Genomic DNA, 26,102 nt, shown 5'->3' on the forward strand with positions numbered 1-26,102 from the left:
ACACCAACAAAGCGACTGTCAGCAGACTCTGATTTCACTGGTCGTACGATAAATATAAATATACAGATAAATGTAAATAATACAAAGTAGACCTAGCTTAGACAAAGTTACAAGCTAGTGTGCAAGAATGTTCATGTTGTTTGGCAACTGTCTAGTCACAGAACCTTTTGTGTTGGCAGAGCCTAATAAGTGATTAAAGTAACAACCATCCATCCATCCATTGTCACGCGCTTATCCAGGGCTGGGTCGCGGGGGCAGCAGGCCGAGCAAAGCACCCCAGACGTCCCTCTCCCCAGCAACACTTTCCAGCTCCTCCTGGAGGACCCCAAGGTGTTCCCAGGCCAGATGAGATATGTAATCCCTCCAGTGTGTTCTAGGTCTGCCCCGGGGCCTCCTACCAGTGGGACGTGCCCAGAACACCTCTAACAGGAGGCGCCCAGGAGGATCCTGATCAGATGCCTGAACCACCTCAACTGACCCCTTTCAACACAAAGGAGCAACGGCTCTACTCCAAGCTCCCTCCGGATGTCCGAACTCCTCACCCTATCTCTAAGGCTGAGCCCAGACACCCCACAGAGGAAACTCAGCTACTTGTATCCACAACCTCATTCTTTCAGTCCCTTACTAATAAATGGCGCTTGTAGAACTGCTGTATGAAAGTATTATCAAATTTGAGGTCGTGCTGTTGTTCTGAATATGAGCTTGTGCCTATGACTGAATCCAGCCGTGCTGATATTCAGTACATCAACACTCCCTCGTGTGACATTGCGTAATTAAAGCACATTTATTAAACGCATGATGAAGCATCCTAAACAATGTACAAAAGTGAAAGGGAATATTTTAGGGTCTGAAGGTTTAAAGATGAGGGCTGTTTAGTAAGACTATATGCATCACTACAGTAGGAACATGAGTGGGTGTCAGGACCACAAAGTGCATTTAAAGAATGTGAGGGCTTGTGTTGGTGGGAGCATGTTGTTTCAGGTACCAGACAGATGATGAAAAACAATTAGGGAAGGCAGTCGGAGTAACAGGTCTATGAGTCTGTAGGCTTATCACATACCAAAACAACCATTCAGTGGTTTATAATGTTATGAGGAAGGATTTTAATGTTTTGGAAAGTTATCACGACAATAATCATTTTATCATCTACCACAGTGATGATGAGGTAATCAGTAGAAATAGTGTTTACTTTACAATGTAATCATACATTTGACTGGCCATCAGCCATGTGGGATTACAGCGTGTTGCATTTTGGCATAACTTGAGGCAGCTTTTTTTGTTTTTTTGCTAGACGACCCTTCAGTATTTTGCCTGAAGCCTCGGAAATATGATCCCTGCTACATCAACAGCGTGGCCTCATTCAAATGAATGTAGGTGCTGCTTTTTTCTGTCTATATAAACGCATTTTAGTGACTGTGTCAGAATTGTAAGGGTCTCTAACAGCAGTAGAGCAGCTGTCATTCCAGGTGACATACATGCACGAATCCCCACTGGAAATGCTGCGATGGCTCAGGAAAAAACAAGAAAAGAAAACGCTTTTTGCAGCACGATCCTGAGAGGAGGCCCAGCGTTGTCTTGGAAAAAAAAATAAATAAATAATGAAAAAAATGATGGCAGAAATGCAGGGATAGCCTGGTAAAAAACAACAACGCCCTTCTCTGGCACTTTCCCTGCAGGAAACACAGCCGTGACTCGCTAAAAAACTCCGCTTTTGACAAGAACCCTGTTGCTGCAGGTAGTCGGACTAAAACTCTTTCCACTGCAAATAAACACGTCCTCAAACCTCTGGTCTGAAACACCTCAGCTACTATGACAGACAACACAACAACATGAAGATCCAGGAAATACGCCCCACCAAAGGAGAGCCCTCCACGGCCACAGAGGTTGGCTGTACCGCTACACTGGCTCAACAACCAAAACTGGATTTTACTCGTGGACAGCTGCAGCTGCAAAGAAGTAACGAAGCTGGTGGCTGGATATGTTGTGGATGAAATGTTGCTCCACGAGTGACTCTCTGTCTTTCAGGTAAAGCCTCAGGAAAATAACGGTCAAGGGCAACAGAAAAACACCCAGGTTGAAAATAAGCTATCTAGCCTTAGCTACACTTAATGATGATCACCCTGACATACACACAGAGGCACATATCTGAATTTTGGGGAGATACGCCACTACTAATTTTATGGGGTGTAATGGAAAAGTACTATAACGAGTGATGTAACAAATTACTGTCGGCAGGGAGTAATAAGTGAAGTAGTATAATTAGTTTTAAAAAGAGTAATGCGTAATATATTTTACTTTATTTGACAACACAAACGACTTTTGCTTCAACTAATAAATTTGACTTCAAGTGGGCTCTATTAATACATTTGGCTTTGGAAACAATCAGTAAGTTTAATGCTGAGGCCAAATTTCCCATCTGCATGCCTCTGCAGCGGGTATTTCCTCCTCCTGTTACGAGGTCTACATGTCGATCATGGTGTTAAAATAAGAGTTGTGTTTCACTGAAGTGAGAAGAGTGTCGAGCAGCTTGGAGACACCAGAGCGATAACCAGGATCTGCGGACTGTCTGTCTCTCCGTCTGTCTGTCAGTTATTCAGATCCCCTGGCACTCTGCTGGACTTCCACAAGAAGCATCTGGGACTCAACTCTCCCTCTGTCAGACTTTGGTTAAAAGCAAAGTCGAAGCTTTGAAGCGCAGGCCAACACACCGACCTGCCCGCACTGGCCGGGCTGAGGTGTAGGATGGCTGCAGGGGGGTGGAGATCGCACAGGAAGTACAGAAATATGTCTTGATTTACATACACTGATGTGGTTTCTTCTCTCTTTCTGCCCATGTCTGTATCACAGACTTTAACACTTTCTGCTCTGTGAAAACTGGGATGTTCAGGTTCCACATGTTGAAGCAGAAGGGAATGATGATTTATGTCACATGGATCCATTTACAGCAGGCATTAAAATTCCATTGCAGTTAGAAGAAGCATCCTAGTTATTTATGTGTGGAAGAAGCAGTGAACCATGTTGAGACACAAAGAGTTGAATGTTTCACCTGCCTCCACACAGAAAAGACTTTAATTCTCTGCTGCTGAACTGTAAATAAAATCTGACTCAGCCTGGCAGTGGATTCATTTTGCATTTACATTGTATTTTGAGGCATGCAGGTAAAGCTGAGACACATAAGGGGCAAACTCACAATCAACTGCGGCTGCTGACAGCGCCATGCATCACTTGCAAACACTACCTGCCCACTCTCAGGGTCCAATGCACAAAAGTATAGCACAAACATGGCCATAAAGTTTTGCAGCTGAGTGCAACTTTTTTTCCTTCAAAAATAACTCAAACTGATTGACTGATTATCAGATCTGGTGGCAATTATAACAGTGGACAACTATCAACAATCAATTCATCACTGCAGCTGTCTTCAGAAAGGTTTCGTCTCGTCCCTCCTGCCTGAGCTGAGGGTGTTCGTGTGGGTCGTGGTTCGCCTGTGTCTCAGAGCTGATGTCTATCTTGAGATCTGACCTGGAAACTCTAAGGTGAAGTGGCCCATTAACCCCCGTCTGGATGTCTGCACGCCTCTTCACAGGAGCCACTTAGCATTGCTGCTGTTGTCTCAGCTCAGCTCCCTCTAAAGAGTAGTGAACCTCTCCTTTCAAGAGAAGTCATCCATCCCACCCGTCATCCATCCAGGACCGGCAGCAGAAAAAGGGGACAACAAGCCTGCTAAGAGGTGTTCAGTTCAAAGGCTTTCTCTGAGTCGAGGTCAGCAGAAACAAGTCCTCGACCACCTCCTCAAAAGTCGCTCAGGTCTTTGGTTTCACTTGCAGGGTAGAAAAACACTCGTCTGTTCTGTTGTCGGACATCAAAGCCGAGGAACTGAGAGAAGATTTATATGCTGGTCGTGTTCCCCTGTCAGATTGATCCGTGTTTATACTCAACCCTTTCTGTACTTTGACAGCTGCTGTGGTCAGAGTTATAAATTATACAATAACTTGGCTGGATGTTAGTCAACCCCACAGTCAAAGACAACAAATAGTCAGACCCCACCTTGATAGTAACTATTCAGTGTTGCTACCAAAGAATCCAATGAATCATCGATTATGTAGAACTCCTCATGAAACCAACTCAATGCTTGTATGTTTCCTACGGTGAAGATTTTAAGGAGGGTCTGGCAAACTCAGCCTCAGCGATGACGTGTTCATACCAAAGTGAAGTAAATCACAGAACATTCAAGGGTTTGCCAAACTGATTACTGATGACACCATGTTCACACCTGAGCGTCTGTGAATCATCAAGTACAGTTCAGCAAAGATTTCATCATCTGAATGTTATTCACTGCACTGCAATACTCAGGCTCAGAGATTTAAAAATTAGGTTTTGTGTTCAGGTTTGAAAACGAGGCCTGATGGTTTGGACCTGGCAAAGTCCCAAAAGCTGCTACAGTGGATGAAGTACTCATTCATTCATTTTCCGTAACCGTCTAACTATCACAGGGCTGACACATAGAGACAGGCAACCATTCACACTCACATTCACACCTACGGACAATTTAGAGTCACCAATTAACCTGCATGTCTTTGGACTGTGGGAGGAAGCTGGAGTACCTGGAGGAAACCCACGCTGACGCACAAAGAACATGCAGACTCTGCATAGAAAGGCTCCCCCACTCTGGGGTTCAAACCGCCTACCCTGGGTTCGAACAGGGAAACCTCTTGCTTAGAGGCGACAATGCGAACTACCACACCACCGTGCCATCACAAAGTACTAAGTCTCGACTATGAACAGAAGAAAATACAAATACAGAAATACAAAACCGTACTAATGAACCTTCATTAATATAGGCCTATATTTTATCTACAAGTGCACGTCACACACTGAGCGAGCCGCCTGTTAATGACGCTGTGGGCTAATGGGCATGTAGCTACTTCCATGTTTCAGATGATACGTCATGTTTGTAGTCGACCAATGAAGATGAGTTTACATATCACCTTGGGTTCGTCCTTCACCTTCTCAAAATGATCCCACACTTTGGATTTCCTGCCCGACATGTTATTAACTAGCCTGTGGAATAACCGCAGGTACCAGCCCTGGAAATTAACCTGACTCCTGTCTGACTGCTGAGCGTGGACACTTCCTGTGTCTGTCCTTTCAAATTAAATTCCCACATGGTCCAGTCATATAAATTTGGGTTTATTTTGACAAGGTGCAGCTCCTGATAGGGCTTCACGTTTGTTTGTGCAACTAAGAGACCAATGAAATCTTGCCAACTAGCAACCTTTCTGGTCGACTAACGTTTGATCGACTTTTAGGTGGCAGCCCTAAATGTACTTAGTTACTTTGCACCACTGGGCTGCTGGCAGCTTTACATCTGCTTATTTCTCTCTGACATCAAATGTGTTAGTATTGAACCATAGTATATAAAAAATGGCGCAGAATCAGAAGAACAATCAGCTTCAGGTGTGAATAAAGGTGCTACATTTGACTTGTCTGCAGAGCAGTGGTCCCTGGGCTCATCAAAGTCACGACGGTGGCCCACATAGGACAGCAGAAACATTCACATGTTACCTTGCAAGAATAATAAAACCATAATGTGGTGGAATTTACTTTCTGAGGACCTGTTTATGCAACAACAGATCATTTACACGACAGCAACGTTTGGGTGCCTGAAAACCTAACGTTTTGAAAACGGGTTCCAGAGTGCAATTTTTTGGAATCAGCACCGTCTCCGTTGTCATGTACTTACAATATGCAGTTCCTCTAGCCTGGTTCCAGACCATAGACCCCGCCCACTCAACTGAGTAGGCTTGCATTACTGGTCTGGCATACTTCAATGAATTTGCGATTTATCTCGTCCAAACGATGGACGGACCAATGAACGCCGGGGGTCTAGCGATTAGCCAATCACCGCCACGCTGATGTCAAGCTGTACGCCGGTGGGTAACTGGTGAGGATAGCAACAATGGCGACCGCTACAGATCCTACAGACCACATTAACGACGCTATCGAGGTATTTCGCCACTACTCGCGTTAATGGAGGACCAAATTAAGGAAGCTGCTAAACTGGATTTAATGGCGATGCAGCTGGGCGTGCATGACGACGGAGACATTTTAAACGGGCAATGCTCGCTTGTTTTCGGCACCTCCGAGTCATGGATACTAATGACGTCAGATTCTGGGTGAGTCGTTGATCTCTACTGATTGGTTAGGGAAAAAATCAAATTCCCTCCCCCTTGTAAATCGCCTTCAAAGGAAGCCATGTCAGACTGAAGGTTCTGGGAGCTTCAGTCTGACACTCAGGCTACAGTTCCTCTGAAAACGGAGACATGCGCACATATGCATTACGGTTCCAGTCACTAGGCATGTGAGAGAAAGTCGACCATCACAACAACAATGTTGGACTCCTGAGCTCTGTTTGTGCTGCTCACCCTGTTGAATTTATCAACACTTCACCAGCAAAGTGTCGATTTACTGTAGCAACTCCACCTCGTCATCTGTACAGACAAACGTTTGTGCGGTTGCCATTTTGTTTGTTCATACATGACAGCTCTGTAGAAGGAAGCGCATGTTGCACACTGACAAGCTGGGCACATCTGCGAGCAGATTGAACATAAAAGCAGCATATATAGGCCTAAAACTCTGCGTGTGCTTCATTGCTTGTAACTAGGGGGCACTAGAGCCCGTCATAATAGCGTGCAGTGGGGCCCATCGTAACTACCTTACACCGCTGACATGTGTAGTACACTTTGTGCACTGGCAGACCTGTCTGTAGCTGTGCAGGGTGTGACAGATAGACACCAGAGGGATACAGACTGCATCTCACATGTTCATCATCAGAACCCTCATGTTTATCATAACCAGAAATATCTGTATATGTGTTTTTTACGTGCAGAACACATGGTGCAGTCCAGTGGGATCAGGGAACCAACCTAAATAGAAATATGTTGGCGATCAGAGAGGGCCTCTTACAGTAATATGTCCTCATGTCTGTTGCGTAACTGTCCTGATGCTGGATGAATATACAATATCTGTATATCTGCAATCTGATGTTTCGCTCTATAAATTCAGGACAAGTGTTGCCCTGATGTTGGGTAAAACCTTTCTTTCTGTTTCTTTCTGCAGAATTAGGACTTTGGGAGAGCAGCTTTTGGATTGACAGCCATAAATCTGGGAAATTTAGCAGATAATGTTCAAAGGGCTTCGTCAGCCCAAGGGTCGTAAAACCTCCTCAACCCAAAAACAAACAATCAATCCTTCAACTCAAGCAGAAGCACGCTAAAAGTCGTCAAAATTGCAGCAGTGTCTCATCTGACAGCAGCTATAAGGTAACTTTTTCTCTCTCGCAAACTCTCTTTCGTTTCTCGCTGCACTCTGAGACAGGCGGATCTCAACATGTTTAAATGCCATGTGAAATGCCAGTTCAGCTCCTCCAAAATCCTGAGGGTAGTGGAGGAGGTTTCTAATGATTAGCCTGGGCTTAAAAAAAAAAAAAAAGGAGCTTGGTTTATCATTCCATCAGCCTTTGATCACATCGAACTATGGCACTGCACCTAGCGTATGTGGTGCAGCCATGATAGGCAGGTAGCATAAAGTGGTATGAGTGAAATGTGCCCTGGGAGCCGAGAGCACAGATATAAAGTCCAAGACAATGCTCTCCTTCACTGAGGATGGGGTTTAACGAGAGCAAGACAGAGGCAGATTTAATGTTACAGAGGTGTTGCCTGGCACCAACCAAATCTGGCAGTTTCTGTGGAGGGAGATGGAAGGTTGGAGTCTGATGAAAGTGCGAGCAAGACGTGAGCGTGGAGAGAGGGGAGAGAAAGTGTGAGACACATCACAAAAGAGAACTGGTGCTGTGCGGGTAAAATGTGCCCGATGAGGCAGATGCAGGAATACAATGTACAGATGAGTGTGATGTTTCACTTAAGGGGAGTTTGGATTTGATGAATGTCAGAGAAGAAGAAAGAACTTTTTTGGGGGAAAACATACGGAGACATGCTGCATGAAAGACCATTACTGTCTTTAAGAGCCTCTCCTGAAACTCATCTTATGCACCATCCACTCCATCATATTACGAGACACAAGTGTAATCTGTGGTCGTGGCTTGACTTTGACCTACTATTAAATGTAGGTCATAGGACAAGGTGATGTGGTTCAAATCATTCCCAACACAAAGATGCATCTCCTTTGAATCTTTTGGGGTTTCTTTGTTGTCGTTGTCTGTCTCTTTGAAACAACTGTATGTCTCTTTGGAGTTACTTAGTATCTCGTTGTAGTTTTATGTCACACTATAGTCATTTTTTGTTTATAATCTTCTCTTTGTAGTTGTTTTGTGTCTCTTTGTTGTTGTTTGTCACTTTGTAGTCATTGTGCGTCTCTTTGAAGTTGTTTTAACGTCTTTGTATTTGTTTTGTATCTTGTTGTTTTCTATGTCTCAAAGTCATTTATGTTTATTGTCGTCTCTCTGTAGTTGTTTTCTGTCTCTTTGTAATTGTTTTGTACCTTGTTGTTTTCTCTGTCTTGTAGTTGTTTATGTTCGTCATCTTTCTGTAGTTGTTTTGAATGTCTTTCTTGCTGATTTGTGTCCCTTCGTAGTTGTTTTATGTCACTCTGGTAAAGTTTTGCGTCTCTTTGTAGTTGTTTTACGTCTTTGTATTTGTTTTGTATCTTGTTGTTTTCTATGTCTCAAAGTCATTTATGTTTACTGTCGTCTCTCTGTAGTTGTTTTCTGTCTCTTTGTAGTTGTTTTCTGTCTCTTTGTAGTTGTTCTGTACCTTGTTGTTTTCTATGTCTTGTAGTTGTTAATGTTCGTCATCTTTCTGTAGTTGTTTTGTATCTCTTTGTTGTTGATTTGTGTCCCTTCGTAGTTGTTTTCTGTCACTCTGGTAAAGTTTTCCGTCTCTTTGTAGTTGTTTCACATCTTTGTATTTGCTTTGTATCTTGTTGTTTTCTATGTCTCAAAGTCATTTATGTTTATTGTCTCTCTCTGTAGTTGTTTTCTGTCTCTTTGTTGTTTTATGTCACTGCAGTTGTTTTGAGTCTTTGTAGTTGTTTTGTACCTTGTTTTCTGTCTTGTAGTTGTTTATGTTTATAATCTTTCTGTAGTTGTTTTATGTTACTTTGTTGTTGTTTTCTGTCTCTTTGTAGTTGTTTTGTACCTTGTTGTTTTCTATGTCTTGTAGTTGTTTATGTCCGTCATCTTTCTGTAGTTGTTTTCTGTCTCTTTGTTGTTGATTTGTGCCCCTTCGTAGTTGTTTTATGTCACTCTGGTAAAGTTTTGTGTCTCTTTGTGGTTGTTTTACGCCTTTGTATTTGTTTTGTATCTTGCTGTTTTGCATCTCTCAAGTTGTCATGTGTTTTTGTTGTTGTTGTTGTCATCTTGTGTCCATTTGTGATTGTATTATATCTCAGTGCTGTTGTTTATTTCAGTTGTTTGAGCATGTTGTTCTGCAAGTTGTTTTATGTTTATAGTAATTATTCTGTAGTTGTTTTGTATCTCTTCGTTGTTGTTTTGTGCGTCATTGTAGTTGCTTTGTGTATCTTTGTTGTTTTGTATCTCTTTGTGGTTGTTTAATGTCGTCTTCATAGTCATTTCTCATGTCTTTGTAGTTGTTTTGCATCTTTTTGTAGTTATTTTGAGTCTTTGTTGTTTGTATCTTGTTGTTTTGTCTTGAAGTTGTTTACTGTTGTCTTTCTGTAGTTGTTGTCTTTTGTCCCCCTCTAGAAATGTTGCTTCTCTTTGCAGTTGTTTAATGTCCCCTTTAAAGTCATTTTGCGTGTCTTTGTACTGGCTTCGCATCCCTTTGTTGTTGTTGTTTTGTGTCTCTCTGTTGTTGACTTTTTGGCAATGAACGTAAGAGATTAATATCATGATATGATTCTGCTGTAGGTCAGTAACATTAAATTATCATCGTGCACTAGTTGGACAGCCTAGATACAGTAAACATCCATGTAAACAAATCTAGTAAAAATTACAGCAAAGCTTTTTCTTTTTTTAATTTGTTTTCTATAAATGTATCCATTTAAATACATGAAATAATGTAAGCAAAAATTACTTTTAGGAATTCTGTGCGCACAAAAATTCATTCTGCTGTCAAATATCCATACTGGTCAAGCCTTTTGTTACTCACAATAACAGATCTCACCCTGTTTTCATATTGCTTTACAATGCATGAACTTAAAAAAAAAACATTGTGTAAGCTGCAAAAATGTTTTTTTCATCATCATCAAGAAGAATTCCTTTATATTTGGCCTTTGGTAATTAAAGTAAGCATAGGGAGGAGTACACAGGTAGCATGAACAAAATGTGCCTACAGACCCACAGGTAAACGCTTTCACCGCAACACTTACAGCTGTGGTTACTGAGATTATGTTTGAATTACAAAGATGGCAAAACACCAAGCACTCTTCTTGTTTTGTGAGATACAGTGAAGAGAACTCAGGTCACCACTTATCATCACCATGTCTGTCTGTGACTGTGCTGGGCAGATTATCTGGGTGCAACTAAGGAGCTATGTCCCGGTCCCAGATGTCTGAAACAGCACCCACATTGGAGACACAGTATATATATTTTTTTTTTCAGCAACTCTGATGAATCTTGGGAGGTCATTGACAGCTGCTGCCCCAGGCTGAAGAAACAAAAGACCAATCAGAGCTTTGTGGTAGTGTTGTCACGGTACCAAAATTGGGACCCGCGGTACGATACCAGTGAAAATATCACGGTTCTGAGTAGTATCATGATACCACAGCAAAAATGAGGCAGATGTGTCTTTTGTCATTTATAAAAAGATAAATCACTTTTCTATAATACATCACTGATATTTCAATGGAAAAAATTACTTACTGACTTATTCATACTTCAAAAACAGCATCAATAAGTGATGAACATAGGGGGGATCAAAATAAAATAAATAAATAAATAAAATAAAAATCAACCAGCCACCCTCCTCCCCTGACAAGTAAAGAACAGTCCCTAAAGTGCGCTGTTCAGGTACTTTTGGAAGAGGAAAGTATTGGACCTGGAGCCGGGTTTCTCCGTCGCTGGTAAACCACGTTATCTTGCTGTGGCTATAGTGCTCTGCCGTATTCCTGTCTGTGACCCCCGTTCAACCCACAACCGGCAGGATTCGCCTTTCGTTTCTGCTGCTGGTTGAAATCTGTACTCACACAGCGTGCTCCTGAATGATTTCTTTTGCTCTCACAAAACTATTTTTAGTTGCAAATGCGAGTAAAATGCTCGCACCGTAGAGCTCTGTGGAAAACAAATCACTGTAGCATATATAAACAAATTTAGCCCACAAGTAAAAAGAAATAAATAATAACTTTCACTGCTTAAAGATACTCAGTAGCTCAGCTAATACCTGAAATGTCACTGGATACAAACCACTGCAGCAGCATATTGAGTGCCAGGTGGCCAGCACGTGCCATTATTGGACACTCACCCTCTTGCGACTGGACTTTGAACTTTTCCCACAGTAGTGGTACTGTGAGGTACCGTGGTACTACGGTACTTCAACATTATGGTATCATATGTACTGTGGTGTTTTAGTACCGCGGCCTACTGTCAGTACCAGTATACCCTGCAACACTACTTTGTGGGAGAGATTAAGATCAGGGACGTTATCTCACCTCGAAACTAGCTGAAATCAGCACAGTCCAACTTTGCGTATTTTCTCGAACGTCAATAAAATCATTACATCAACTGCTCCTTGCTACTAACACGCGCACTGCGTTATCATGTAATTGTTACCCCAGGGGCCTGATGCATAAATCTCTGTCGATTCATGATAAGCACTGCGTGTATGTACAAAGACAAAAAATTGCATATATTGAGCATAGCATAAGTTCAGACAGGACAATTCAAGCTCAGCTCACATTCCAGCTACACTGTGAGCCACTGAACACAGTTCATCAGCAAATTCAGTGCTGTGATCAGAACTTCACAAATGAAGTTTATATTTGATTATATAACATCTTAAAACCCTTCATTAGCTATGGTCATGAACTCTGGGTATTGACTGAAAGACTATCAATTAAAGCAGCAGATATTAGTGTTATTTTCATTACTGTTTTTGATGACTTAAGGCTCTTGTGGTGCTCACAGTGAGGTCAGAGGTCATTAACGTAGAGGGAAGTCATTTGAAAATGTCAAAAATCAAAGTCAAATTGGCAAAAAGCAGAATTAACAGTGAAGATAAACAACTGCAGACCGTAAGCATTTAAAAACTCAACCTCAGGGGTTATTTTTGAAACACGTTTGAATGGGGTTTGGCACATTTACAATATGTGTCTTTAGTATGTGTGAGGGATTTTGGGATGGTGGTTACCTCGCCCTCGGGCTACATGTTTTAGACAGTTCATCAAGTTGAATGACAGGCGCTGGAGCGAGAACTTAAAGGCGGCACCAACAATATGTGTTGACTCATGTTGAAAGGTCGCGTGTTACAGCTTTAAATAAAGTATCAGAAGACAGACGCCTGCTAATGACGACAGATTCAAAGATGCAAAGAGACTAAAACAGCAAAAACCAGTGGAGCCACAGTACGAGTTCAGAGGGAGGGGTGTGTGTGTGATTTGGATGCAGGGTTCAGTTTTCTGAAAGGGAGCCGCGCTGCACTCACAGTTGATGTGCTCACTCATAATGAGAGCTGATTTGGGACTTAATCACGCATTAAGCCTTATTGTTGCACCTCCGGCCAACTGATGACACAGTGGTCCGTCCACCACGCTGTCTCAACCCAAACGCCCCAGGGCTCGACCTCACAGCGTGCAAATGGCATGACGTAAGGTCCGGCTCGCCCCGTGTCATGTCTGTGTGTGTGTGTGTGTGTGTGTGTGTGTGTGTGTGTTGTACAGGCTAAAGGAGAGGGGAGTGAAAGGTCAGAAAGTCAGTCTGTTGATCTGGTTCACACTGCTCAAAGTCAGACATACACTATGTACAGCCCAGTGGACAGACGAAAATGTTGGCATTGTACATTTCTGCAAACCATGAATTCGTTACGTTTCAGACGTGTCATTTCAGCATTTCAGAAGTGACATTTAATATATGAGCCGACTTTGTCATCAGGACGTGGAGGAGATGGTGGATGGCGTGTCACTGAGGTGAGACACAAGCCAAGCTGCAGATCACTGTTCAAGACCAGCAAACAATAAAAACGTTTTCACACACATGCTGCATTTTTTGCACCCTTGAATTCGTTGTTTTTAATGCAGATGTGCGGCAACACCTGAACAACACATCACAGCGTGCACACGTGCACCTGTTTCTCTGGGCGCAATGGCTGCACCCTGAGATAAACAGAGTTCAACTTCTGGAACACAGAGCTGCCAGAGCTTTACATCTGTCCCACGGACGATAGGCCTACACACAAGCAGCGTCTGGAAGAAGATCAGCTCTGCACTCAGGTTTTCAGGTAAGTAGGCTATGATACAATGCTTGTTAAAGGGAAAGTGCACCCAAAAATGAAAGTTCAGCCATTATCTACTCACCCTCATGCCAAGGGAGGCTCTGGTGAAGTTTCAGAGTCCTCACAACACTTGCGGAGATCCCAGGGGAGAGTGGGTAGCAGCACAACTCCACCTAATGCAGGATGACGACGCCCCAGATTAAAAAAAACACATAATTGAAACCACAAAATATCTCCATACTATTTGTGGTTTCAATTATGTGTTTTTGGACGTTTGAATCTGGGGCGCCGTCAGCCTCCATTAGGTGGAGTTGTGCTGCTACCCACTCTCCCCTGGGATCTCCGCAAGTGATGTGAGGACTCTAAAACTTCACCAGAGCCTCCCTCGGCATATGGGTGAGTAGATAATGGCTGAATTTTAATTTTTGGGTGCACTTTAAGGTTGCTCAGAAACTTTAAAGCAACCTGCCGCTGTGCTCTTGAAAGCTGGCAAAGACAAGGCACAAAAGTAGCACACAATTGAGTGTTTCTTACCAACAAATTGCTGTGGTTCCTGCCAGGATAATGACACCAAAAGTGTTTGTTTTTTACTTGGACATCGCTGCATTTCCTGCTGGGATAGTGCCAGCAAAAGCGGTTGTTTTTTAGCAAGACATAATTCCATTTCCTGCCGGGACAGTGCAGTGAAAAGCCGTTTTGTTTTTTTCCACAGAGAAATGGCTGCATTTCCTGCCAGGATAGAGCCACCAAAAGTGTTTGATTCCTGTGGTTTCCTAGCCATAACCAAGTGATTCTTGTGCCTAAACATAACCACACATTAACCATAGTGTGGTTGAAATCTAAGTTTGTATATAATGTACAAATGTATGCGTGGTTTGCAGAAATATACAATGCCAACATTTTTCTGGTGATTGGGTTGTAATGTATCAGATATGCTTATTTTCATTATTATCTTTATAATACTTATGTCTTTAAATGAAGCTTCAGTTGTTCTGTATATTTGTTCAGACATTGTGAGAAGAAATACAGAGGTTTTCCTCCCAGGTGGGCCCAACGTTGCAATATTACTTTTTCCTATAAACCTACTGTGTAAAAAAAGTGTAAAAAAAATTCAAAATGCTTTAATTTCTGCATCAGAGGCGTCCCACATCATCTGAAAGGTGAAATTAAATTATTTATTTACTAATTAAATTTATTTGATTTTTTTTTTTTTAGCTTTTTAATGTTAGAATAAATGTTTGTCTTTTATATAGTCCTGTATAAATAATATATACCCAAAATATATAGTTTAATTAATGTCGGTATGGGCATGGTAATTTGCATACTATATTTCTGTATTTTTATTCTGAAATGCACTACACACTATTTCAAAGACAGAAATGTAGTACTTTTACTATTTTAATTTATTTCTTTATTTTTGTATATTATCTGCATGTATTTTCTTTGTTTAACATCATTTTGTATATTCTTATATTCTGAACATAGTGATAGACAAATACACTTTGTAAAATCTCTGATGTAAAAATATTTCACTTTTGTTTACTTTTTGTGTTTCGCATACTTTTGCTGAACTGATGATAGTATTTATTTAAAATACGTGCTTTGAATTTCGGCATCTGTACGTGCGAGTGCAGAAACCACACTGACTTTTATGACGATCGACCAGAGCTGAACTTTTCCTTTCACCTTCAGGCTGTTTTTGTAACATTTTGAAATCTTATAGACACACATCATTTGGCAAATTAACAGCGTGACGCACGCACAACTATGTAAGCGTATCAAGATAATGTGTTTTACAGTGACACAATACTTTTCTCCTCATAGTGGAAGCGTCTCCACAGCTTTCATTATGTGTGTGCAGTAAAACTCTGACATGAAACAGATCCAGTCCACTTGTTGTGATGAATAGGTGGATGATGTTGGGAGTTACGGCGTTCCTCTCTCAGTCGAGGCTTGTCTATAAAATGTGTAGCCTTGGGTGGTGTGCATGTACGTCAGGCGTGCCGCATCAAACTCCTTTCAATTTCAAAAGGCAATGAAATGAACTGTTTCACTGGATTCTGACTAACCACCCTGTGTGTTTGATTTTATTACTTCTTATTACTGCTTACTTAGACACGTTTTAGTGTTTAGATAAAATACAGTAGGTGTGCACTGAGGTAAACTCATGCTCATTCAAATATGGAATACTTCCTTTAATCAGGCTAAGAGGAAAAATGTTCAGGGACACTTATGATTATGCAGTCAATTAAACGTAATTATTCACCTGCACATTTTCCATTTAATACCTTCAGTTTATGCTACTTAATTCTTCAGCGTCACTCCATTTAAAGGAGCTATATGTAAGAAATCTAAAGCAAATACTCGTAAAATCATCCTAATATGTTACAGAGACTAAGGAATAATGTTCATATAACATACTGATCTCACCGACAACAATAGTACAGCCAGAATATTCGCATTTAAAAAAAAAATTACGGTCCGCAAATCATGTTTATGTTTTGAATTTGTGTTTTGGCCTGTTGCGCCACCCACTGCCGCCTACCAGTCACGCAGTCAGTAGAGTCTCAGCATCAGTTACAGTTACAACTGAGCTACAGCAGCACGGCAAGCAGCATTAGCAGTGTCCCGGTACATAGCATTAGCAGTCTCCTCAGCTGTATCCTGGCAGCAGCGTTAGCAGCAGAGAAGCCGGACTTGCTCGAACGGTCCGCTTGAAAACCAAAGATCAAGGATGTGGCAATGCGGCCCTGCCACGGCAGCCGCCCATGGGCAAACAAATCAGTCTCCAGCGTGCCGCTGTCCAGCAACCTCGAATCTGTAGGGGAGGGGGGGCGGACACGACTCGCGGCAGTATTTTGAATTTGAGTGCAGTAACCGTTTTGGCCACATTCTTACATACAGCGCCTTTAAGATGAAAACAGTGTACTTTTAACTCCACTACAAAAATTTCACAGATATAGTTACTAGGGGTGGGGGAAATTTCCGGATCATAGATGCATCGCGATTCGGATGTGGACGAATCTGAATCGATTCACAAACGTCCAAATTTCGATTATTTAAATCTGTTAATTAGAGTAATACAGAAGGTTCTAAATAATGCGGAACTAAGAACCGCGGTACGTGTCATCTCTGGGACACTTTGGGATGCGCACCTGGAGCAGACACGCCGACACGTGCACAGAGGAAAACAAACATGGCTGACCGCCACCCACCTCGCCGTGAGATCCGAACAGCTCCTTCTTATTTAAAAGCAGATGTGTGGAAATACTTCGGCTTCTACAACGTTGACGGCGGAAGCGAACTGGACAAGAGCTACATTATATGTAAGCTGTGTCGTGCTAAAATAAAATACTTTGGCAACACAACAAACATGAGAAGCCATGTAACTCGATTCCACCTGACGGAGGAGTCAGGGAGACGGCAGGCTGTTGTTGCTGCGGCAACTAGTGGCGCTACTGACCAGAGAACAATCGAGGAAGCAATTAGAAAGCTGCCACCCTCATCTGAAAAGGCGAAGCGAATTACGAAGGCCATCGCAGCATTTATTGCCAAGGATTTGCGTCCTTATTCTGTCGTGGAAAATCAGGGATTACGAGCACTGCTGCATACACTGGAGCCCAGATACACCATCCCATCCCAACGCTATTTCACCGACACTCTACAACCAAACCAAAACAGAAGTCATGGCCTCACTGTTGAAGGCAGGTATGATCGCAGTTACATGTGATGCGTGGACGTCTGTCGCCACCGAATCATTTGTTACTCTAACTGCGCATTTTATCTTGTGATTTAAGATATCTGTTGTTACCTTTGGTTCCGTACAACAAAGTTGTAACTTTTCCAGTTTGCACGCATTTCCATTTATATATATATATATATGTATATATATATATATATATATATATATATATATATATATATATATATATTTAATAAAATATAATGGAAATGAATTCAACTCTTTATTACAAATGCACTGTTTTTAAAAATTGCAAGTGTTGACTGCTTATTCAGTGAGACAAAAAGAAATGTGTGTTGTGAAAAAGTGCATCAATATACATAAATTAAAGATGCATCAATAATCGTTTTATAATCGAATCGTAGCCCCTGAATCGTAATCGTTATCGAATCGTGAGGTGCCCAAAGATTCCCACCCCTAATAGTTAGTTACTTTGCAGATTTAGATTTTATGAAAGAAAAAAAAAAAAAAGAAAGAAATTCAGTTCTGATAATGACATGCATTGTTTTAGATTAAATCACCCAAGCAGTGTATTTAAATTTAAACAGTAAAGTTCAATTTTCACCCTGGAAATTGTGATACAGCACCAGCTGTAGGTCTGTCAACTATGCTGTCTTCTGCGGTGGATAGAGTTTGCTCTGTTGTCATGGTAACGGATCTGTTGACATGCAGGCTCAGTGGGTACCATGATTTCATCCAGCACTTTAGGGCCCCGATCACACAAAAAGTGTCTGGCAGGTTGCAACACAAGATAATGCAGATAATGTATCAAGTATGAATCGTGTTCCAACTAAAACGCAGTGATGTGAGATAATACTTAAATATATATATTTGGATCATTTGGCATGTATCCTGCATTTGAAAGACGATGTGCTCCACAGAACATGGGAGCCTTTTTTACTGGATTAGATATTTCAACTGCTCTTATAAGAGAGTTTAAGTAATAGGGGGTTCATTCATTTTTCTTTCTTTTGGTTTTAGTGTGTAATGTCCGAGTCTCTTCCATTCATAGATGTGAGTCCAGCTGTTTTGTTTGTATGTTCTGTTAGTGTTATGTGTATTGTTTTCCCCTTAAAAATCAATAAACATATTTTAAATAAAAATTTAAAAAATAAAGACCGTATTTTAGACATCCAAAGAAAAAACATTCAAAAAACTTTAAGACTTTAAGACAAGGGAACCAGAAGTGCTAAAATGCTAACTCATTCCCGCATTTTGGTACTCAATGCTGTTTTTAGCTCTGTTACAACTGTAGCTCAAAATGCTCTAATTAAGACTCATGCGCTTCAGCTGAAACAGTGGGAAGTGTCCACATGGGGCGTCATTCCTCAAAATGATAGCAGACACATGTCGGTCATTTGCCTAGAGATTAGGGCAACCATAAAGGTCATTAGTCTGCAAAATTTCATTGGTCGCTTAGTCGCGAGAAAAAAAAATAAAAACATGAAACTCTATTAGGAGCTGCACCTTGTCAAAATAAATGAAACCTATATGACTGGACCATGTGGGAATTTAATTTGAAAGGACAGACACAGGAAGTGTCCACGCTCAGCAGTCAGACAGGAGTCAGGTTAATTTCCAGGGCTGGTACCTGCAGTTATTCCACAGGCTAGTTAACAACATGTCGGGCAGGAAATCCAAAGTGTGGGATCATTTTGAGAAGGTGAAGGACGAACCCAAGGTGATATGTAAACTCATCTTCATTGGTCGACTACAAACATGACGTATCATCTGAAACATGGAAGCAGCTACATGCCCATTAGCCCACAGCGTCATTAACAGGCAGCTCGCTCAGTGTGTGACGTGCACTTGTAGATAAAATATAGGCCTATATTAATGAAGGTTCATTAGTACGGTTTTGTATTTCTCTGTAATGTAGCACAGTGTTAACAATGTTACTGATACTATTCTTTCTCACACCTTCAACTCAAACCACCAAAATATATCATTTAATCATTACATTCATATCATAAACCTGCGGGTGACCAGTCGACTAATGGCCCTAAATGACGACTATTGGTCAACTAGGAAAATTCTTAGCCAAGGGCAATCCTAGTAAAGATATTACATATGTAGGTAAAAAAAAAATCTCTGAGTAAATTGTAGCATATATGAATAAAAGACGACTGTGCTAGCTTGAATGCTAGCTCAACTGATTTGCTATACTTGATTAGTTAATTAGGCTAGGTAACAGAAGAGGCTGGTTCGGCTCAGGGAGGAAGTGGACAGTCGTGAATCACACACACGAAGGCAGTAATGTTATTTGGTGTGGTACCATGTATTGAAATAATAAATAAACAAAACAAATAAATAAACAATATTAAGCAAAAAAAATTCAAATTCAAATTCATTTCATATTCAACCCCAAGCCATAGACCATAAGCAACCTAAAACGACCCAAATTAATACGTCCTCCTTCCAGGTTATGAGAGTCAATAGTTCAAGTGAGTGTATCAGCAGAGTCCATCTGAGCAGAGTGTTGGTGGGTGTAGGGGCAGTATGGGCAATGTTCTTAAGTGTCTATTTATGGCTGCCAGGAGCCTCCTACCAGGACCGGCAGTGAGGCCGCTAGGCTGAGGTAGCTTGGCTGTAGTTCCGGGCAGGTTAACATGTCCTGTAGCTCGCCATCAAACCTGGCCAGTTCACTTTTTAGTGACAACCTCGGAACACAGCGGTAGCGCGGTGATACGGTAGGCAGCTCCTGCAGCAAACATATGTCACGACCGCGGCTCGGCAGCACGGAGGCTATTTCCTGAAACAACTTTATGCTGTACTGATTGGCGGCAAGCAGTCACATGACATTATGACCTACTCTTAAAGCAACAGGCTGCATTTTGCATCCGGGTTACAAAATGAGTAAACAGTAAAAAATGTTCTCTCTACAGTACAGTTTATACAGTGCAGTGTGTGTGTACAGCATAGTGTGTGTGTGTTCAGTACAGTATGGATGAAGTTGTTAGCAAAAGGATGCGGGCGTGGGCTCAAAGTATGTGTTGGCCTATTCTCTGCTCTCTGAATACATACCCACAGGACATAGGCATTAACGTCAGCTGTTCTGATGAGGGGCCCAACCCACTTCTTACCCTCCTAAATCATTGATTCACTCTCTACACACACACACACACACACACACACAACTTTCACTCCTTCTCTCTCTGGAAGTGCTCATTGTTTTGAGTCCTCCTCCACACTTTGATGTGAAGGGGTCAAGCGGAGGCTCCCTCCTCGTCCCCAGGGGAGAGGCGAAGAGCAGAATATTCAGTGTCGGGAACATCTGGGAGAGCGCCGCTAAGCAGGGCTTACTTGGCAGGCGGTTGGTATTGGCACCGACAACCTTCCTACCGGGGGCCTTTCATCTCCGTTTGAACATGTGGACTCGGCCCTAACCCTGGGAGGAGTTGGAGGGCTCACCGCCAGCTGAGAAGCTGAGGCGTGGTCGCTCCGAGGAGGAATCCGGCTCTCCTGCTGTCCTCAGGAGCTCCACCGAGCATTCCTGCCTCCCTCCCTGTCTCCCTATCCATGTGCAAGTTTCCCCTCACCTCCTCCTAACATGCTGTTGAACCCTGAGCCTCTGCAGCATCTGCGTCAAACACATCTCATTGGTACATGAGGGCTCAGCTGATATTGGGTCCTGAAGGGGTTCATGTTTCTTTGTCAGAAATCATCCTCTAACTTCAGAAACCTAAAGAGATTACATTATTTTAGGGTTAGCAGCTCCTTTAGGCAAAGTGACTGCATTTGAATATTTGAATGTAGCTACATGGAGCCCAGGTATCAGGTGTACATCTGTCAAAAGCAACAGTTCACCCCTGAATCATAATTACCTATTTCCCTCTTACCTGTAGTGCTATTCATCAATTTAGATTGTTTTGCTGTGAGTTGCTGAGTGTTGGAGATATCTACCTTCTCTCTAATGTAATGGACCTGGATGGCACTCAGCTTGTGGTGCTCCGAGCACCACAAAATGAATTTGAAAAACTCAATGTCTCTTTCCAGAAGTCATGACTCTTTTACTCAAGATAATCCACAGACCTTGTTGTGAGCAGTTTCATGAAGGGCACAGAAGGGCTCCCCCACCCTGGGTTCGAACCACGAAAGGCAGACATCTCTAGGTCCGATATCTCCAACACTCCAAAGCTGTAAATCAAGACTCCCTTGACAAATCACAGACGTGCCAGATTCACACAGGATTAAGATCACAGACAGACAACCTCCGCAAATATTACAAATTACTAGAGGTCTCCAGGCAACACTAGTCCCATACAAACAGGGCATTAGCAGGTACTTTTGTCTTTCGTACAGAAGCTCATAATGTAATTAATTAGAGAAATAATGCTGCTTATTTGAACGACATATAAAAATATGTAATACAAATTAGCAGTTATCAAAGACGGGCCAGAAACAACGGGAAAAAGCTACTTTTTAATGCCTGGCTGTGGTGAAAACGTGTTTTTTCACATTCACTGCCATTGTATACCTGCCTCTGCTTCTGTTGTTGACAAAGCATTCATGTCATGCAGCCACTTACTATTACAGCCCTCCACTCCACCAGAAAGACAAACACAGTAAAGCTGTTGAGGTGTATATAACTGCAGCATCACCAGTTCAGTTTCTAACCTTGTGTCATGTCACCCTGCACGCCATCATCACAGCTGATAAAAACTACACAGGGTCTACATGAATCAGAAGCCACAAATTATTTCATTAATAAATAAAAACATAGCAGAACAAGTTGATTAAATAATAAAATAATTGGTAGTATAGATATCATACATTTATACTGGTTAATGTTTGTGGAACTTATTTAGATACCAGACAACAATATGTACAGTTTGCTGGTGGTACATCTGAGTCATTGAAGCTTGAATGTGGAGTCCCACAAGGCTCTGTTTTGGGGCCTAGACTTTTTATATTGTTTATCAGTGATATATGTGAAACGTCAAATATATATTGTGTTGTTTGCGATGACACAATCTTTTAATTTCTGGACATTATGTAAGAGTGTTAGCAGGAAGCAGGAAGTTATCCTTAAATGTGAATAAAACTAAATTTATGGTTTTTGCTAACTGAAATAAGGATGAAATGGTCTCATTGTCTATAGATGGACTTAACATTGAAAGGGTGTCTCAGTTCAGATTGTTGGGTGTAAAAATGGATGATAAACTGTCATAGAAATCTCGTATAGAATATGTAAAGACAAAGGTGTTGTTTTGAACAAAGCAAAGTATGTGTTAGAACACAAGACAATGAGAATTTTGTACTGTTCACTTATTATACCATATTTAAGTTATTGTGTGGCGGTGCGGGGCAACACATACATGAATAACATGAAGCCACTGGTCATATTACAAAGAAGAGCAAAGATATTATATCTGTCTAAAACTAGCTGATACACTACTTCACTTTATTTTGCCAGAACTTAAGAGATTCACTGGAGACTTGCACCACTTCTGACTGGAAACCCAACGAGAGCAGCAGGCTGTAAGTTTATTAATAGTGATGTGGACACTGAGCTGGATCCTGACACAGACACTCACAGGGACGTGGTCCAGCAGCAGCGGTTGTGGCAGTATTTCATCATCACTCGAGTGTGTGAGACTAAAGCACGCTGCTGGTGATCCGGTGAAAACAGGTGTGTGTGTGCGGAGACAGGGTGTGTGTGAGAGAAGCCGGAGGAGGCCGTGGAAAGTCACTGAGCCTCTCAGCTTCATTATATCTGGGTCATTGTGTTTAGAAGCTGAGAGGCGCCAGAGCAGCAGGTCAGGGAATACCTCGGATTTTACTGTGATACCCCGACGAGGCTGGCACTGCTCGGATACCCGTCTGACGGTGACTTAACCTCACCTTCTCCAGCCATTTCATATAATATTCAAAGTGTACAGTGGCTGCAAAAGTTTGGGCACCCCTGGTCAGAATTTGTTTACTGTGAATAAGTAGAAGATGAATTGATCCTCCAAAAGGCATGAAGTTAAAGATGCTTTTAAACATTTCAAGGAAGATTAGAGTGTTATTTTTCTTTGTACCATTTTAGAGCGAAAAAATGAAAAAAAGCATCATGCAAAAGTTAGGGCACCCAAAGACATTTCAGCTCTCAGACAACATTTACAGGGTCTCAGACCTTAATTAGCTTGTTAGATGATGCAAATTTTAAAGCTTTATAAATACTCTGACCCCTGAAACCTTGTCCCAACAATCAGCAGCCACGGGCTCCTCTAAAGAGCTGCCTAGCACTGAAAACTAAAATAACTGATGCCCACAAAGCAGGAGACGACTATAAGAAGATAGCAAAGTGTTTTCAGGTAGCTGTTTCCCCTTAGTTAATAATGTACTGCGGAAATGACAATTAACAGGAACTGTAAAGGTCAAGTTGAGGTCTGGGCGACCAGAAAAACGTTCTAAATGAGCTGCTCGTGGGATTGTTAGAAGGCAAATCAAAACTCCCAACTGACTGCAAAAGACCTGCAGGATGATTTAGCAGACTCTGGAGTGGTGGTGCACTGTTCTACTGTGACACCTGTACAAATATGACCTTCATGGAAGAGTACCATCACATCAGAAGAAAACCTTTCGTGTGGCCTCATCATAAAATTCAGCATCAGAAGCAAAGGAACATCTAAACAAGCCTGATGCTTGTGGACGTTTGTGCAAAATTAGAAGAAATTCCCTATCACGTTCATGAGAAAGGGACGGACAACTCGAAAACATAATGCCCCTGACCACAGCTACTGCCAGCGCAGAGGAATAAAAACTGCCGCAGAGAGTCTGTGCATGCCGTTACATTCCAGCATCACCTCAAGTTGAGATGCAACAATGAAAAGAAAGATTCAACCTTACAAACTGTTTGGAGGAATTTGCTGGACATTTCTGGCCTATTTGGACTTGTGAGAAGATGCTCTGCTACATTCAGGGCAGGACTAAAGCACAACTACTGGTTCAAGCCTTATGATTTTGTTTTCAATATAAACTTAGTTATTTAGTTTATATATGCTTGAGTAGAATCAATAAATAACTCTTCATTAGGAATCGCTGTCTATGAAATATGACAATAAATAATGTAATGACTTCCTATTTTATGTGGAACAACCAGAATGTTGACTTTAAAACAAAGGTTTGCTACTGTTATCCAGCCATCCATCCATCCATCCACAGCGTCTTTGCTCCTCTTACCTTATTAACCCAGATGTCGTCACTGCTCCCAAACATCTGGTGACTGTGGTGTGTCAGCCGTCCATCTTCCCAGCAGATTATCTGCCACAGTGAGTCGTCTGTGCGGATGAAGAAGATGTGAGAACTTCAGTTAAACATCAAGCTAACCCTTCATCGTGTCACCATGGAGACCACTTTGTGTTGGTCGTTCAAACGATCCAAGAGGACGAGCATCAAATGGACCGTGAAACCGTCACGTTCTGTCAAATGGCAGTTGGATTTAGGATGGTTTGCCATGGTGACAGGAAACTTGGACAGATCGTAATACTTGTCTTGTAAATTGTAAATCTTTACATGTAGATGCTCTGGCTTATTTAAAGCGTCTCTGGTTTGAAATTAAACAAAGTTTATTAGTGGATAGCCCCTTGAGATGAACTATCTTGTTTCCGACACAAAGCATACAACACCCTTCATTACAATGGACACAATCACAACACCAAACATGAATGTCTTTTAAATGTATTCAGTCCAATAAGACAGCTTCAACAAAGCACTGTTGGTGTTTGCACGCAGCTGTTTTACAGGTGTGTTTTTAACTGTGTGCCTCAGTTCAGGTGGAGCCTGATTATCAGTTAGTCAGGACAAGAGAGGAGCTGGAGCCAACAACATTACACTTGGACATTATTCATCAACTGGTGGCTCAACATAACACTTCATCCCATGACTATCACTACAGTCATCCTCCTCAGCTGGAGACACAAGGTGGAAACACATGTCACCACTCTAGTTCTTCACGCACACACACAAATGACTTTCTCAATGTGGCAGCCACTGAACAACAACAAACAATGTGACCATGAACCTCCAGCAGACACTCACCACAGCACTGCTGCAGCCGCTTCCTCAGCTCAGGTGTTCACAGGTTCACAGGTACACATTCATTTCTGCTAAAATACCACTAAATAAATCACTTCCTGAAATCTGCTCTTTCCTGTCACTTTGTTAAGAGTTTTGCTGCTCTTTGGATAACCTGATGCCATGTGGCCTGTGGAGAGCCAATGAATAACCACACGAGTGAGTGACAGCTGAGACAGCCAATGAACAACTGTGTGATGAGCTAAAAGCTGCTTTCAAATGTAACTGATGGGGTTGTATTTTTGACAACTGTCCATACAAACAGGGTTTTTACTTTCAACAGAATGGTAAATTGTTTTCTAACATTCCAGTGTCTTGTTTATGAATCAACAGCAGTCAGCAACAAATGGGTTAAAAAACCTTCCACTAACATGGTCACAAATACACATCTGCAGGTCATTTAATGGGCTGGTAAACACAATATGAAAACACCAAAAGGCCGCAATTTGTGAATGGAGTGCTGAAGGGATGAAGTTTTTTTGTTTTAGGCTAACCCTGAAGTTAACATCATCCTGGTTCCTTCGACAAAAAGCATGTGAGAATTTTCCATTGGATGTTGGTTTACATCAGAAAATAAGATCTGTCACAAGCAAAAGTTTATGATACCTAAGTGTTTTGTTCAGCAAAATAATCTTCACAATCAAACACAACTCTTAGAATTCTTAAAGTTTAAATGCAATCACCAGAAGTAAAAGCTAACATTAGGTTATGAACAAACCACACTACAGTTGCATGACTTAACATCACCTCCACAACAAGGCTGTTAAGATGTCCATGTTGGCGTGATGACGTTCTGCAGCCTCATTTAGCCACTTGTTAGCAAGACACATAGAAGCTTCAAAGTTTACGAGTAAGGAATTTACTGTATTGTATTTTTCTTAGAACAAACGTACAAACCT

General features: G+C 41.7%; 1 long non-coding RNA gene across 3 annotated transcripts in view; it reads right to left on the reverse strand.

Annotated features, from left to right (window-relative positions):
• LOC144467028 (uncharacterized) overlaps positions 1-26,102 on the reverse strand; it is a 153,693-nt gene that overhangs the window by 125,312 nt on the left and 2,279 nt on the right. For all 3 annotated transcript variants that reach the window (XR_013493412.1, XR_013493413.1, XR_013493411.1), the window contains exon 3: positions 24,310-24,407. This is a non-coding gene — a long non-coding RNA (uncharacterized LOC144467028). The remainder of the gene's footprint in view (positions 1-24,309; positions 24,408-26,102) is intronic.

Source organism: Epinephelus lanceolatus, chromosome 15, assembly GCF_041903045.1.
Source record: "Epinephelus lanceolatus isolate andai-2023 chromosome 15, ASM4190304v1, whole genome shotgun sequence".
Lineage (NCBI taxonomy): Eukaryota > Metazoa > Chordata > Actinopteri > Perciformes > Serranidae > Epinephelus > Epinephelus lanceolatus.